The sequence below is a fragment of the Podarcis raffonei genome, chromosome 6 (genome assembly GCF_027172205.1).
Source record: "Podarcis raffonei isolate rPodRaf1 chromosome 6, rPodRaf1.pri, whole genome shotgun sequence".
In the NCBI taxonomy this organism is placed as follows: domain Eukaryota; kingdom Metazoa; phylum Chordata; class Lepidosauria; order Squamata; family Lacertidae; genus Podarcis; species Podarcis raffonei.
The window spans coordinates 58,126,189-58,143,088 of record NC_070607.1 but is presented as its reverse complement, the minus strand read 5'-3'; the positions used below and the strand labels follow the sequence as shown (position 1 = coordinate 58,143,088).

The window sequence follows — 16,900 nt, the reverse complement described above, 5'->3', positions numbered from 1 at the left end:
TATGCTCCGCGTTATTCTGGGAGGAGGCGATTTAAGTTAGATTGGCTTCTTCCGCACGGGAGACTTTGGACTGGGAATCCGGTGTAGTCTCAGCCCCACCTGACTTATTGTTTTAAAAAATCACCCGGGAAAAGCTGGCTGGGAAGTCCAACCAGCTCCAGAGTTCCCGGGAGGCTCCTCTGTCGGTTGGGAAGAAGCGGGCGATGCTAATTAAGTAATTTTGAGCAAGGCGGCTGCTAAGCCAGGTATTTATAAATACTGCTGGGAAAAAGGGTCCCCACTCACAGCTCGCAGGAAGAGAGAGCCTGAACAAAAAAAAAAGGTTCCATTTATACCCGTTGATTTGGGTGGTCTGTAGGTGCGCACCTAGAAAATGTCAGGCCAGTGTCACTGAAGGGGAGGCACCACATGTAAGCTTTTTACAGGTCATGAGTTTATCAGTACATCCCAGGTGTTCCTTTGCAAAAAGATAACAGGAACAATAGTCTTACATTGTTCTACCATTGTTTCTCTTTACAGTGAAGAGATTTGCATGAGATAGCCAACCAGTTCGTGAATTTCCATGAGATCTGACAGATCACCACTTCTTGTAACCTTCCCTTCCCACCTTTTCCCACACTGTGACATGAGTGAAATAAACTTTCTGTGTAAACTTTATCATTGTTGCATTATTATTATTATTTTTCAGGTTATTTCGACAAGGAATTGAATGTTTCCCTTTTGAATTGGGGTATTGCTGGTTTTGCATAGTTGAACCTGTTTCCTAGACACGGTGGCGCTGTTTAATTCCTTTAACAGTTACAGTCTAGATAAACAACACCTAGCTTTTGGGGTTCATTTGAACGGGGAGCATTTATGTACATGGGCCCTCTATGTGAGATGAAGTTAACAGTTTGCAATGTTAACAGTGGATTACATTGCAGGGTAAATTATCTAAATTAAATAAATTATCTAAGTAAATTATCTTTTAGCATCGCCCCCTAACCTGCAATTAGGGCCAGCCAGAGTGGGGTGTCAGGAGGCTTACTTCACCGGGAGCCTCAAAATTAGGCACTTGTTAATTTTTATTTTTATTTGAAAAGTTTTGTAACTTTGAATTGGTGTAAGTAAAAAAAACTGCTCCTTTTCCCTTATGGGGTACCCAAGAGCCCATATAGAGTCCTTTTGTAGGCTCTCTATTGGTAGGAGAAAATAACAGAGACCAACCAGAGAATATTGAGAAGCAAAGCAGCTAGTAAACCTGATCTTTATTAGCTGTTGCAACATGGTGCTCCCCCGCATGCAGGAGAGAGGAGGAGAACCCTGAACCATGCGTGCAAGCTCTTATATAGACATTTTAAATTTCCCACCCTGGAGTCCAAGAACACCCCCAGAAACATCATACATACATCACAGAAGGGGTGTAGCCCAAGACCACCCCCCAGATACAACGGTTATGGGCCCAGGGATCGAGGCCACAGAACCAGTGTCAGCAGAAGAAGGACTGGGGGCTGTTTTTGTTCCTGTTGGGGTCTCTTGAACTGGCAGCGTGAGGCAAGCCTCTTCAGAGACAGAAGGGAGAAAAGCTGCGAGGAGACAAACAGTGAGTAAAACCTGTGCCTAAAAGCTAAAGTAGGCAGGCTGGACTGTTTGTGCAGCTGCCAAAGCAGCTCGCACAGAGAAGCTTTGATTTATGACTGCTTCTGAGTGTTCCTGACTCCGTTTAATCTCAGACAGAGAATGAACAGGAATGAATCTCAAGTCCCTGAGTTACATAGAGGGAATGCCTGATGTGGCAGGTCTTTGCTGAGAAAGTAGCCTTGATTTATGTGCTACAGAAGGGAAGACATACCCCGATGCTTATGAAGCTGGATTCGCGCAGCAGCAAGCTTTGCCAGGACAATAGCTGTGTGTGGAACATCAGCTATGGGGGAGGGAGCAGTTTCCCCCGATGCCGCGTTGAAGTAGCAGACATGAACTTTGAGGAGATAGAATTCTTCTCATGCATTCCCTGTGAGTTTGGGAATGTGGGGGAGCAGTGATTTTGTTCCCGAAGCTACAAAAGCAGTTTGATGCTGTGTCTGATGCCAACAGCCAGAGTGTGAGTGTGTATACATATATAAAGAGGTGCACCCCAGATCCAGCTAAGACCCAGACCCAAGCTGCTATTATAAGAATTTTAAGGACTTAGATATATAATAAATGTTCATAAATGTTCATAAATGTACCAAGCAAACACGTACATAAATATATAAACCACATGTCTGGAGCAGCACAGGAATACAGTCCTGAAACCATTTTGACTGACCAAATGTTTCTCTGCAAGGAGGGAAAATGTGAGGGAACCTTCCCCTTGTCTCAGGAATTAAGTGATTACCATCTCAAAGGAATGGCCAGACTACCATGAAAGGCAATCAGATAAGGCATTATCGGATAATCTGGCAGACAGGAGATAAACAAAGCACTCAGATTTCTGTTGTAAACCGCCTTTTCTGTGATGTAGGGATGATGTATCTGGGTGTGGTCTTGAGCTCCAGGGTAGGGAATTTCAAAATGTCTATATAAAGGGAGGCACACATTTGTTCTGGGTCCTCCTCCTCTCTCCTGCGTGTGAGGGGAGCACCCTGTTGCAACAGCGTTAATAAAGTTCAGGCTTACTAGCTGCTTTGCTTCTCAATATTCTCTGGTTGGCCTCTGTTATTTTCTCCTACGGATGGAGAACCTACAAAGGACTTGTGTAACCCATAAGGGAACAAGACCAGATTTTGTTTACAACACTGCAAAGGCGCATCAAGGGGGTAAAATATGTCGCTGGCTTTTGAAATGGGCTCTAGCCCACAGCAGCTCATTTATGGCATAAGAAAATGTGTTCATGTTGTATGAGATACCACGAGGCTGCCCCTACCGCATTGCAAGCTTGCCACCAACAAACAATGAGGCAGATCCATGCGGTGAGCAAAATAACCTTTGGGGCCCCGAGCCGCTGGTCACTGCAAACGACTCAGGCGAAAGGAAGGTCTCTAACCCTGCCCAGTTTGACGGAGCTGGACTGGGGAGGAAGTGAGAATCGTTCACTGCTGCCCCGCACATGGCGGCTTCTCTCCAGATCCGGAAGTGGAGGCTGGCGTGGAACGTTGGCCTTCTGCGTGTCTCTTTGCCAACAGGGGAACCCTTTTTTCTTTATGGGCTCCAAAGGAAGGGAAGGGGAAGCTTCGCCCGCTAGGAAAGCAAAACTAGGGGAGCTGCTGCAGCAGCAGTTCTTGCCTGCATGCTGCAAACCGAGGTCCCTGGGCTGCGCCTGCGCAAATACTGACTTATTTATTTGTTTTGCTCCCTGCCAAGCAGTGTGCATAGAATAACCCTGAGCCGCTGTGCAAATTAATATACCGTGTGCATCTGTTTGTGGGTGTCTTTGTCAATGCAAAACTGATACGTTGTTTCCTGAAACGGGGGTTGGCAGGCGGAAATGGGGGCAGGATTTATTTTACGGGGGAAGTAACCAACCTCCTTTGCTCTGATTGGTTATCGCAGGGCAATGGGAGTAATTAGCACATTGCGCGCTCTCCAGTAGCTTCGCTTTGTCTAGCGCCGTAGTGGAGAAACTCAGCACGGAGCCCGGATAGCTCAGTCGGTAGAGCATCAGACTTTTAATCTGAGGGTCCAGGGTTCAAGTCCCTGTTCGGGCGGATTCAGTTTTTTTATTTAAAAAAAAGCTTCATTAAATTTTCTGTTTTAGTGTTCTTACTGCTTTCTGCAGTCCGATTTCCCTTGAATAGTCTTTTTCGCTGTGTTGTGCTAGAGACTAGATGTTGGCGAGAAGCTACTCTTCTAACGTGCATTAAAAAGAAAACCCCGAGACATATTGCAAAGGAACCCTGTAACTTAATCTTTGCTATTAAAACCACCTTTTTGCAGTTTGATAGAATTTTTATTTGCCATTTTCTATTAAAAATCGTACTCGCCCGAACAGGGACTTGAACCCTGGACCCTCAGATTAAAAGTCTGATGCTCTACCGACTGAGCTATCCGGGCGCTCTACAAACTTTTGTTTCCACACTGTAGATGGTCTTTCTCGTTTATCCTGGCAACCTGTCTCTTTGTGGCTTGAGTACTGCATGTGCATCCTTTCTTCGTGTGTATAGTAGTACAGATTACTTGTACGTCCCTTTTGTTAATTTCTTGCTGCAGTGATATTTCCTTCCTGCCTCGTTTTTTTTTAATCTCTGATTCTGCATGAGTAATGAAGGAAAGAGGAAAAAGCATTGGAATAACCAGGCTTCAATTTATATACTTAAAAAAAAGCGAGCGTGCGGGGGCGAACCTTTTGCAAATAACAAGATACTAGCAAAGTGTTTCCCCAACTTCAGTCCCCCATGCGACTGTTTAAACAAGCAAAGCACGTATCAAATCTCTGATATTCTTTAACACTGCAATTCTATACCTGACTACTTAGAAGTAAATCCCATTGAGTTCAGAACTACTTACTCCCAGGTATATTGCAGCCTAGGGCCTCCCCTGAACAATAAAATGAATGCAACGTGGCACTTCAATCTTTCCAAAAGTGCAGCAGCCAACTGAAATATCTCGGCTCAGAAGGCAGAGGGACTGAGCTCTTAGCTTTTGTTTTCCAACGCCTGTCCTTGTTTTCAAAAGCTCTGTATATATTGTTAATCAGATCTTCTGAGTGCCAACCCCCTTATGCACCATAGTCAAAGCTGCATCTTCCAGGCACAAGACAGAGATATCATAGAATAAGAAGGGAGCCTGAGGATAATCTAGCCCAACAATGCAATGCATTCCTGCAATGCAAGAATCCTAACTAGATCATCCATCCACCCTCTATTTATGATGTTAACTAGTCCCTGATGGCAGGCTTGTCCACACAGTTTAATATGTGTTTCTTCTCCTATTCCATTTGCTTGGTCCACATGACATTGCCCTCAAACAACAACCATCTCTATGGTTTCTCCCTGTAAATCGGGGTTTACCTGGATTTTGCGTGGATAAATTGAGGGAAATCATGCTCTAGTCCTTCCACTTCAGGTTGCAGATGAATTGTTTTCAGTGTGGATGCATAAGTCATCACTTTCTGCTGCTCCCCTTTCCATGCTCCTTTATTTACCAGGGCTTTTATTTCTTTTCTGGCTGTGCTTGTAACTATGGGAAGTTCTTGGACATACGTTAAGTTCCTACACACACACACACACACACACACACACGCATACCCAACCCTCAGATTTGGACAAAAACAGAAAACTGCAAAGGTAAGCAACATTAAAATAAAATTCTTCACCAGATGGACAGCCACCTAAAAAGTGTGTGCTGAGAATTTACCATTGCTTTCATTTCTTTTCCATTACAGAATGCTAGTAAGGGTGCATTGGAAATTTAGCTATAGGTATACCGGTATATAGAACCCACAGATTTGCACAAAACCAGAAAAAATGTGCTAGCAAATTTACAATTGCCTGTGTTTTTGCATACTTCTTGGCCAAGGATATATTTTTTTTAAGCATGGTGTGTGCGCGCGGTTTTCTGTGCTCATGCCCTGTTGGTACTTAATTGGCATGATAGAATCAACAGATTAGAAGACACAAGGCAGTGACAAACGCAAAAAAGAACATCCACTGGTTTGAAGGGGACAGACCAATGCTGCTACTTACATACAGATTCAAATACATGTGGGTGTGAACGACTGTTATTTGAATGGGGGAAATGAAAGTTAACAAACAATGCTCAAAAGTGGACAAGCTGTAGCTGCACTTCTCCTGAAGGAACAGGTTCATAGCTTGGGGATTCTCCTGGATACATTACTGTCCCTCCAAGAGATGTTGGGTGGGCAGCAATGAGAAAAGAGAGCCTTTTCAGTGGTGGCCTCCTGTCTATGCAATGTTCTCTCCAGTGAGGCCAGCTTGGCATTGACCCTATTATTGGAGGTCATATTAAGACCTTTCTCTACTCCCAGACATTTAATGGTATCTGCCGTGTTTCATAAGCTACTTTTTTCTGTTGTGCATTATTGGCCAGCAGGTGGATGGATATATTACAGTATAGTGGGGTGCTTTTAAAAGATATTGTACTGTTCCTGTGTTGACTTTGTTGCAGGAATTTATGTATAGATTGGGGGGGTTGCCCTTCCAGCAGATATCATGCACATGCACCCCACTACCAAAATCAGCACAATTACTTTTGTGACTTTTGTGATTTGTCCCCACAAAACACTTCATCACAGTTTCTTCCAATCTATTCCAAGGGCCTTTGCTGCACAATACCAAATGTAACAATTCGCTGAGAAATGTACTGTATCTATGTACTGGCTCACTGGGAAAACTTCAGAAATTTATATAGACATGTGAGCTCAGCTACTCAGCAGCCCCTCTGCCTGAGTGATAATCCCTGGCATCTTGATACCTGAGTGCCAGACAGGAAGCCATTCCAGAAATAAGAAACCCAGATGAAGACAAAAGGGTGTGATTAACTTGACTGGGAAACAAGGAAATGTAAATATCTCTTTTGTTTCACTTGATGGGTGTTTGGCAAGGGAAGGAATGGGGCAGGGTCCAGGATGCTCAGATTACTGCCACCAGACCTCCCCGTTCATTGTGTAACCATGATGTATTAGTGATGTCGTTTTGGGGGTGTAACATGGGGATTACTAAAAAGGTAAAGGTACCCCTGACCATTAGGTCCAGTCGCGGACGAACTCTGGGGTTGCGGTGCTCATCTCGCTCTATAGGCCAAGGGAGCCGGCATTTGTCCGCAGACAGCTTCCAGGTCATGTGGCCAGCATGACTAAGCCGCTTCTGGTGAACTAGAGCAGCGCACGGAAATGCTGTTTACCTTCCCGCTGGAGCGGTACCTATTTATCTACTTGCACTTGACGTGCTTTCAAACTGCTAGCTTAGCAGCTAATAAAAGTTTGGGTTCTCTTTTGTATGGGGCTTCCATCTTGTTTCACCTGGTGGCAGGTGGGAGTCCTGTCGCAATAGTCTTCAATAAAGACCAAGCCTACTGGCTGCTGTTTTGGTATTCCTGGCTGGAGTCCTTGTTTTTTGTCCAAGGGAGCCCTCAGATTTCTCCGTTAACAACTTGAGTTTAAAATTCTGTATTTATTTTTTTATAAGCCACCTTTAGACTTTCTAGGTATAAGGCATCTGAGAAACACAATGGGACAAATTCCAAATTGTGCTCTTCCAATTGTTCCATCTGTGCAAGAAACTTCCCAGGTGGAAATATCCCCCATACTCCCATACACCACATGCTGTTCTTGGGGTTCTCAGTCACAACCCCCAAGGTTGATTTTAGGGCATGGGGAGGGAAGGGGGGGAATCCTGTTGCATAAACAGAAGTCCTTGGGCAAAGATTCTGCCGACAGAGCTGGTTAGGTGAATCCCACCTAATTATTACAGCATATTTTTGTGGCTTTCTGTTCTCAGATGACAGGAGCGCTTATCAGAAGCCTTGGATGGCACGGGATAACAGCAGTGATCGCTGTACAAATACAATGAAGGAACTAGCGCCGCTACCCCTCTGGAAAGAATACTGTTGTAGACTCTGCATTTCAGAGTTCAGGCTTAATCGTCACTTACTCTTACGTTATTTGTTTGCTCTTCAGTGCATTGTTTGCTTCTTTCCACTAGGGGGCAGGTTTTACCAGCAGATTGTGTGGCTCTTCAGGGCAAGAGATCCAAGCAATCTGCTTGAAAGTAGAATTAGCACCGCCCGAAGAGGCACTACAGACAAGCAGACTTTCAGCATATGCTACTTACATTGCAGCAAATGTATAATATCGATCGCCTTACCCCATTTTGTTTTCTTCTGCAGTGTCTGCATCGCACCTCAGCGTCACTCCGTTTTGGACGTGCATAATATACTGCCTTTACATTAGTAGTTTAAAATTCATTGCCGATTTAGCAAAGCGTTTTTAGGCTTCCACGAGACGTAGCTGCGGATGGGTTAGAAGATGTGCAAGCATCAGTGACAAAAGAAGAGTGCAGATGATTCCAGGGTTCACAAGCCTTAAGATGGGCTATAGTTCACCGTTCCTCTTTCCATAAGACTTGTGAGTTGCACAAATGTGAAGCTGTAGGCCATGGGTAGGCAAACTAAGGCCCGGGGGCTGGATCCGGCCCAATCGCCTTCTCAATCCGGCCCACAGATGGTCTGGGAATCAGTGTGTTTTTACATGAGTACAATGTGTGCTTTTATTTAAAATGCATCTCTGGGTTATTTGTGGGGCATAGGAATTCATGCTTTTTTTTCAAAATATAGTCCAGCCCCCCACATGGTCTGAGGGACAGTGGACCGGCCCCCTGCTTTAAGCAAAGGAACTGGGGAGTGACATTTCCTTAGCTGCAAAGGTGCATGATTTCAGTGGAGGAAACATCATGCAAAAACCTACCTACTGTACAAAAGCAAAATTTACATTCACTGCTGTGCCCACTTTTGCCCAGAAGGGAATGTGACCCCTTGACTGGACCCTGGAAATGGGATAGCCCTATGCTTCTAAGGCATGGGGCTGTGGAAGCAAAAAGGAATAGCCGCGACTTAGGCTCTGTACATACTACCAGTTTCAAATGCAGCTAGCTCCTTGGGCATGGGCAGATCTATCCTGTACCTTTAAAGCACATCACTTACCCCCAAAGAATCCTGGGAAATCTTCTTTTCCCCCTTCACAGATCTACAGCTCCCAGCATCCTTAATACACGGGATTCTTTGGGGAAAGTCATGCGATGGTGATGGGAATGATGGTGTGGGTGTGCCCCTTTTTCTCAATTAGAATTGAAGCAGTCTTCGGGGGGGGGGACCCAATTTAAAGCATGGTATTTCATAAAAGGACAGGATAGATGCAGGCTAGATATGGCTAACCTGGAAGTGCACTGGATGGAGAATAGATGGGAGTGTGCACAACGTCCTTAATGCTACTGAAATGACAAAAGTGTGAGGAACTGAAAGTAGATTGAGAAGCAGTGGAGGAAGTGCTCTGGCACCTGAGAGGCTGGCTGGCGGTGGCCTGCTCTTCCATAGCAACGGCCCACTTACTTTCAGATACAGTACAACGTAATATTAAAAGTGGAATCTGTATTTCGTGCATTTGTGTACCAGGAGTTAAATTCTGTAAATGCCTTGCGTTTGTTGTTGTTGTTTAGTTGTTTAGTCGTGTCCGACTCTTCGTGACCCCATGGACCAGAGCACACCAGGCACTTCTGTCTTCCACTGCCTCCCGCAGTTTGGTCAGACTCATGCTGGTAGCTTCGAGAACACTGTCCAACCATCTCATCCTCTGTCGTCCCCTTCTCCTTGTTCCCTCCATCTTTCCCAACATCAGGCTCTTTTCCAGGGAGTCTTCTCTTCTCATGAGGTGGCCAAAGTATTGGAGCCTCAGCTTCACGATCTGTTCTTCCAGTGAGCACTCAGGGCTGATTTCCTTAAGAATGGATACGTTTGATCTTCTTGCAGTCCATGGGACTCTCAAGAGTCTCCTCCAGCACCATAATTCAAAAGCATCAATTCTTCGGCGATCAGCCTTCTTTATGGTCCAGCTCTCACTTCCATACATCACTACTGGGAAAACCATAGCATTAACTATACGGACCTTTTCTGGCAAGGTGACATTTGCAGTTCACCAAAGCCAAGGTCCCAAGCACAGTGAGCGGGGAGTTTCCTACCTTCTCCCCCTTGTGGAACCTGTGTGCTTATAACAGTCCCATGACAGGCAGAAATCCAACCGGTATAGCTTTCCCTCGTATAGAAAACTTTGGTAATTAAGTGGTATATAAATACCTTAAATGAAATGAATAAAAAGCTGCACTTGTTGAATTTCTGCTGCTGCAAGCACAGCCTCTCTAAGGAACGTCGGGAGAATGATTGCGTATGTTCTTGCACGTCTGTGATCACTCAGAAATTGTTATTATTTTTTGAATTTATATACCGCCCTATACACAGAGGTCTCAGGGCGGTTCACAGAATACAAAATATAAAACCACAAAATAAAATCAGTTTCAGCAATGAGCATGACTTCTAAGTATATCCTAAGTGCGGAGCCATTTACAATCGGAGGCCATATCCCATTTTGGGTAATTTTCTGAGGGCCACATGCCTCTGTTGGCAGGGACAAAACTGGGTGGAGCAGTGAATGTAGGAAGAGATATTATTGGAGTTGAAGAACACATTCCAGCCAGGCAAACACAAGTCTAGGAGGCTGTGAAGCAGGACCAGTGAGGAGTGGGCTTGGGTAAGGTCTAGAAACAGTTCTGACAGCCAGGTAGAGAGCCCTGGAAGGTTGCATTTGGCCCCTGTTCTAAGCCAGGATGTTGTTAGCAGGGCTGTCGGCTTTTTATCTGGCAGGGCTCCTGTGCTTCTCAGAGCTGCCTGACATCTAGAAATGCAGTAGGTAAAGTCTTCCAAGTGTGCAGGAGCAATGATAGGAAAAAGCTTCACCTGGTGAATGACTGCGTGGAGACTTTGCCGTTGTGTTTGCGTAGGAGTGCGTGGGATAGTTTTGGTATTGCTTGTACTAAACTGCTACATTCCTTTTTTTTCCTTTCAGGTTTTGGAAGCTGAAACAAATCGCCATATGAAACAGAATCCGAAAAGCCAGCAAAAGGACTAAATGAATTTTGCTGCTATCCCAGCCCTTAACACATGTACTGGAAGCAAAGATCATTCAGAGAATTTTTCCTCACCAAGTTGAGATAATGTGCACTCAGAATTACATGAACATGTATGTGTTCAGGATGTAGAGGGTGTGTGTGTGTGTGTGTGTGTGTGTGTGTGTGTGTGTGTGTGTGTATAAAAGCTGTGTTCCTCTCAGCTCTACATCAAAGAAAGAAAGAGGCTGGGACAATTATTATGGATGTGCATTACCATGCGCTCATCACAGCCAGCCCATTTATTAGTTGTATCAGTGACAGCAACCTCAGCTGGCATGGCGTGAGATCAGCACAATAAATGGCCACTTAGTTACAAGCACACAGGGGCTCATTTTCTCTGTGTGCGTTGACATTTTCATTTTAATTAATCCATTTCTGGGACATAATCCCAAGCTGACAAGCCAGAGGTAAAGACTGTCTCTTGGCAGAAGTATTTTTTTGTTTATTACATTTCTATTCTTTGCCTAACCCAAGGAGCCCAGGGCAAATTCACACTTCTCCCTCTCCCCAAACACCATTTTATCATCATAACAACCCTGAGTAGTTTGGACTGAAAGAGGGTGACCGACCCACTGAGCTTTAGGGATGAATGGGGAACTGAAACCCAGCTTCCCTAAGTACAATGCTTGAAACACAATATATTTGTTTTGTATTTTGTTTTGTTATTATTTTGTATTTCATTATCATATTGTAGAGTTTTGATTTTCCTTGTTGTAAACTGACACTAGGGATGTTAACTGCAGACAACCAGGTATAAATAAATTGGTTTTGTTGTTGTTAGGATTGTAGGAGGCTGCCCTATGTCGAATCACACCATTGGTCCATCTAGCTCAGTATTACCTACACTGATTGGCTGCAGCTCTCCAGGGTTTGGGGCAAGGGTCTCTTCCAGCCCTACTTGGCCAGGAATTGAACAGAGGATGATGATAGTTGTTACACTGAAAGAACACCTAAGATGACTTCTTCATTAATCATTTTCCAGTGCTCTTAACATTCTTAGAGCAACTCCAGTAATTCATTACAAATTGTTGAAATGTGATATTTAAGCCATTAGTCAGAATAACCTTTACAACGTCCATAAGCCATTTACACTCTTCCATACTGGATTGGATCAAGAATGGCAACCAACAGTGTCTCCACCCCCATCATTTAGCCCAGACACCGAGGCCCAGGACCTTCTGGCGGTTCCCTCACTGTGAGAAGTGAGGTTGCAGGGAACCAGACAGAGGGCCTTCTCAGTAGCTGCGCCTGCCCTGTAGAATGCCCTCCCATCAGATGTCAAGGAAATAAACAACTACCTGACTTTTAGAAGACATCTGAAGGCAGCCCTGTTTAGGGAAGTTTTTAATATTTGAAGTTTTATTCTGTTTTTAGTCCTCTGTTGGGAGCCGCCCAATGGGCTCCCAGAAGGGCAGGGTATAATAATAATAATAATAATAATAATAATAATAATAATAATAATAATATCAGTGATCCTCAAAGACCATCCCTACCCTACCACCCCCGAATGTATCTTGACTGTGACCCAGATCAAAGTACAAATTCCTCTCATGATGATCAAGGGTTAGATATCGATGGAGCTATTCCTTTGCCCCATACGCCCCATACACACTCCAATCTTTTGCTCTGAGATTAATATTGTGGGGCTCAAAAATCCTGCTCTTTCATTTTCCTGACGATCTGCTTGCCCTTAAGCTTTGGATGAGGACACAAGTGAAGACTGCAAATGTAATCCTCTCAGTCAGGCTTGTTGAGAAATACGTCTTACAAAGTTCAGCAGAGGTGACCTCCCTAGGAAATATCCATAGGATTGCGATCTAGGTAATTTTCCACACTAACCCTTTTTTTCTGGTATCGACAGCATCGTTTGCTCACACATGAACCAGAAGCATCTATCCCAATCCAATGCATTTCCATGTTTTGCCCTTTCTTCTCCTGTTCTGGTGTTGGTGGTGTTTGGTTGTCAGTTTCCTCCCTTCCAAGTGCTTGACCATCACGGTTTATCAAACAAACAACACAAGAACAGTACAAGGCTTTCAGGTGTGAACTGACTGATGCTGTTGACTCAGCTGGTTCGCAGGCCTTACTTGTGATATAGCTGGCGACAGTGTGGAACCCTGCCTGCCTCCCTTGTTTGGCAGCTTCACCACCAGAGCCGTCTTTCCCATTGGTCTTAGTGTTTGTTGCACCAGGGTGCCAGCCTCTCAAGGGCGCCCTAGCGAGTGGGGGGGCTGCGTGGCTTTGCCAGCAGCCTCCCCTTTCCCTGCACGCCTGCCAGCTGCGCCCCGCCAACTACAGTGGTACCTCGGGTTAAGTACTTAATTCGTTCCAGAGGTCCGTTCTTAACCTGAAACTGTTCTTAACCTGAAGCACCACTTTATAAAATGGGGCCTCCCGCTGCTGCTGCGCCGCCGGAGCACGATTTCTGTTCTCATCCTGAAGCAAAGTTCTTAACCTGAGGTACTATTTCTGGGTTAGCGGAGTCTGTAACCTGAAGCGTATGTAACCCGAGGTACCACTGTATATGGCTGGCGGGTGTGCAGCTTCCTTCCCAAGCCTCCGCAGGAGGAGAGCTATCCCCGCAGACGCTTAGGATGGAAGCTGCATGCAGCTTCCCTCTCAAGCGTCTGCATCTGCTAAAGACGGCGCCATTATCCTCCTCCTGCTTCCTGGTGCGCAGCCTTCCTGGGCTGCCTACTCAGGCGCCCCGATGCCAGAGGACATGTCCGCCAGCACGTTTTCCTGCTTGATCACCGCTGCCATGCCGGGGATGGGGATGGTGGGCGAGGCAGAGGACATTTTCCACCGCCCCCTCCCTTGTTTCGGAGTTGCCGGGGGGGGGGCGCCGGAGGGATCTTTGCACCATGGTGCCAGATATGCTTAAGACGGCCCTGCTCACCACTGTCCCTTCCTCTGCTCTTCAGTGAAATTGACAAGATGGGAGGGGAGCCTTTCCTGTTCCTTACCTCAAAAAAGAAAGAAAAAACTCTGACTGAGAACACACATGCACTTTTATGCAAATATAACCTAAAAGACCCCTATCCTTACAGCGATAAGGCAGGGAAAGGATGTGAATTCTCAGAAAGGATGTGCAATGGGGCAGAAGCAGGCAGAGATAGGCAAGTTAGTTCCCACCAAGGTTCTGCAAAGCAATGCCGCTCTCCGCTGCACTCCCTATCTGGGGTTGCAACATTGCCTGCTTCTGTCCCTTTGCCCTTCCTTGTACTTGAAAATATTCATTTTTGTTAATGTGTGGGGTTATGTTCTGCTGCTGTGCACAATCGCCAAACGAAGTTAATGCTCCTTTAGGGTTAGTTTCACATCAATAACCTTTCGTTAATGCAAAACTAGCACTAACTCTGTTCCGTTCAGCGTGGCAGCTGCTGTCCTCTGGATGCACCCCCTAAATTTCTCTGAAGGCCAGTTGCCAGAGAGCATGAGCTGGAGAGAGTGATGTTGCCCATGTGTCCTGATTGTGGGCTTCCCATGGGTATCTGGTTGGCCACCACCAGAACAGAATGCCAGTTTAGATAGGCATTTGGACGCATCCAGCAGAGCTCTTCTTACCTCTTGTTTTGAGGAGGCTTGGCCGTTTCAGGACCAAAGGTCAACTCCTTTTATCCATTTAAAGACTGTGATCGGAAGAAGAGAAGTAAATGAATCTCTGCAGCAATATTTTTATTTGTTAAATTTGGCTACTGAAATTAAGAAATAGGGTTATGGAACCAGAAGCAGATTTCTGTGTGTAATAGTAGGGCTTTAAAACTTGGGTACCAAAGAACATCATAATCCATTTGGTGATGTCTGTTGTAGGGAGTAGGCTTATTACTGTATTATTTACTAGGTTTTGTTTGAAACACGTCAGTGTTGCTAGTGCTCTAGCGCAAGTCACTCCCGTATCTGGGATATGGCCAGCTTCATTCAACTCGGGTCTTGATGCAAACTAAAAAATCATCACCATTCTGATGAAGTGGTCTCAGGCCCACAAAAGCTTATGCCACAGTAAATATGTTTGTCTTCAAAGTACAATAGGGCTACCCCAACTATCTTCCAGAATTGTCATTTGGGGCCTCTCAATGTCTGTAAACATCTACCAGAAGCCTGTTTCGGAATCTTACTCTTCATACTATTATAGGAAAAGCAAAATCTTCCATCCAACTTCTCGTTAACTAGGACCAATCATGTAATTACCATCAGCAAAAGGAAATACAACGGCCCAGTAATGAGAGGACTTGTTTAATGAGAATTGATTTGGATGTGTTGGCGAGGTTAGGCAACACTGTGGTAAACAAATGTTACCTCTGACTTTCCAATCATTTTCCTTACTGCAAAATGTCCAAAGGTTTTTTGGTGGGTGGAGAAGTGGGCTTGTTGTGCAAGAGCTCCAAATTGACTTAAATTGTGCAACCTGAATTGAAGGTCCGTATAGTTAAAGCTATGGTTTTCCCACTAGTGATGTATGGAAGTGAGAGCTGGACCATAAAGAAGGCTGATCGCTGAAGAATTGATGCTTTTGAATTATGGTGCTGGAGGACACTCTTGAGAGTCCCAAGAAGATCAAACCTATCCATTCTTAAGTGAGCCCTGAGTGCTTTCCTCCTCCTGGTTTTCTCCCGGGAATCGTCGCCGTATCTGGTCGCAGTGGCGGTGCCAGCATTGCCCCCCATCCGTTAGCACCTCATACGACACGGGACCAGTGACCCTGGTGACTGTGGCGGGTACCCATGCTGGGCCTGCCCCAAAATTCTTTGCGTACACTGGGTTCACTGAGCTCTATCGGGGTGAAGGCGGTCCAATCTGATTGCAAGGCGCCGACCCATTAGTAGTTCAGCGGGGCTCCAGCCAGTCGTTGAGCTGGGGGTGCTGTGTTGTGCTAGGAGGAATGTGGCAAGGCGGTACTCCCAATCCCCTTGCGTCATGCGGCGAAGGGTGTCCTTGGTGGTCCGCACCATGCGTTCTGCTTGGCCATTGGTGGCAGGGTGGAATGGCGCCGAACGGATGTGGCGGATGGCGTTCTGCGCTGTGAAGGTTTGGAATTCTCCTGACGTAAATGCAGTCCCGTTGTCTGAGACGAGAGTGTCAGGGAGCCCGTGGGTTGCAAACAGCCTGCGTAGTACCCGGATGGCTGCGGACGTAGAAGTGGACGGTACCAGTGCGACTTCCAGCCATTTGGTGTAGGAGTCCACCACTATGAAGAATGTTTTCCCCTGAAAGGGGCCAGCGAAGTCCACATGCAGGCGTGACCATGGTGCTCGGGCGGACTCCCAGGACTGGACTGGGGCCTTGGGGGATCTGGGCGGGATTCTTGGCAGGCCTGGCAGTGTTTGACCCAGGCCTCTATCTCTCCGTCGATCCCCGGCCACCACACATAACTCCTGGCAAGGGCCTTCATTCTTACTACCCCTGGGTGTGTCTCGTGTAGGGCTGTGAGGACCCTTTTGCAGAGGGGCTGGGGAACAACGACCCTGCTTCCCCATAACAGGCACCCCTTGTGGGCTGACAGTTCATGTTTGCGGGTTGTGTAGCCGGCAAATTCTGGCCCGGGGCTGCTGCTGGGCCATCCCCTTCACACCCAGTCCAGGACCCGGGAGATGACCCTATCTTTCTTGGAATGGTGTGCAACTTCTTGTGCCTGAATGGGGCGGTCAGGAAGCAGCTCCAGGCTCATAACCTCTTGTGCAGGTGCTGGGTCGGGGCCTGTTTCCGGTAGTGGTAGCCTGCTGAGGGCGTCCGCATGGCCCATCGCCTTCCCAGGGCGGTGAATCAGTGCATACTGGTAGCTGGCAAGGAAAATTGACCACCTGAGGACGCGAGGAGACAGCACTTGGGGGGTCTGCTTTTCGGGGGCAAACAAGCCAAGCAACGGCTTGTGGTCAGTCAGCACGGTGAAGGGCCGCCCGTACAAGAAATCATGGAATTTTTTTACTCCCTTCACGATTGCCAGACCCTCCTTGTCGATTTGCAAGTAGTTCCGCTCGGTTGTGTTGAGTGTCTGGGAAAAGTAAGCCACCGGTACCTCTCTTCCATCCGGGAGTTGGTGTCCCAGGACAGCGCCAATGCCATAGGGTGAGGCGTCGCATGTTAGCACCACCGGCAGCCTCTCGTCGAAGTGTGCCAAGACCGAGTTTGAGACAAGCAAGTCCTTGACTGCCTGGAATGCGGCCTCCTGGCGCTGGCCCCACACCCAAGGGGCCCGCTTGTCCAGGAGTCTGTGTAGGGGCTCCGCTACTGCCGCCTTGTGGGGAAGGAAGGAATGGTAAAAGTTCAAT

General features: G+C 46.4%; 2 non-coding genes across 2 annotated transcripts; one reads left to right on the top strand and one right to left on the bottom strand.

Annotated features, from left to right (window-relative positions):
- The first annotated feature begins 3,592 nt into the window (after positions 1-3,592).
- On the top strand, positions 3,593-3,665 carry TRNAK-UUU (transfer RNA lysine (anticodon UUU)). Its single transcript has one exon. It is a non-coding gene; the product is annotated as a tRNA-Lys (tRNA).
- Positions 3,666-3,938: 273 nt separating this feature from the next.
- On the bottom strand, positions 3,939-4,011 carry TRNAK-UUU (transfer RNA lysine (anticodon UUU)). The gene has a single exon. It is a non-coding gene; the product is annotated as a tRNA-Lys (tRNA).
- Between the last annotated feature and the right edge of the window lie 12,889 nt (positions 4,012-16,900).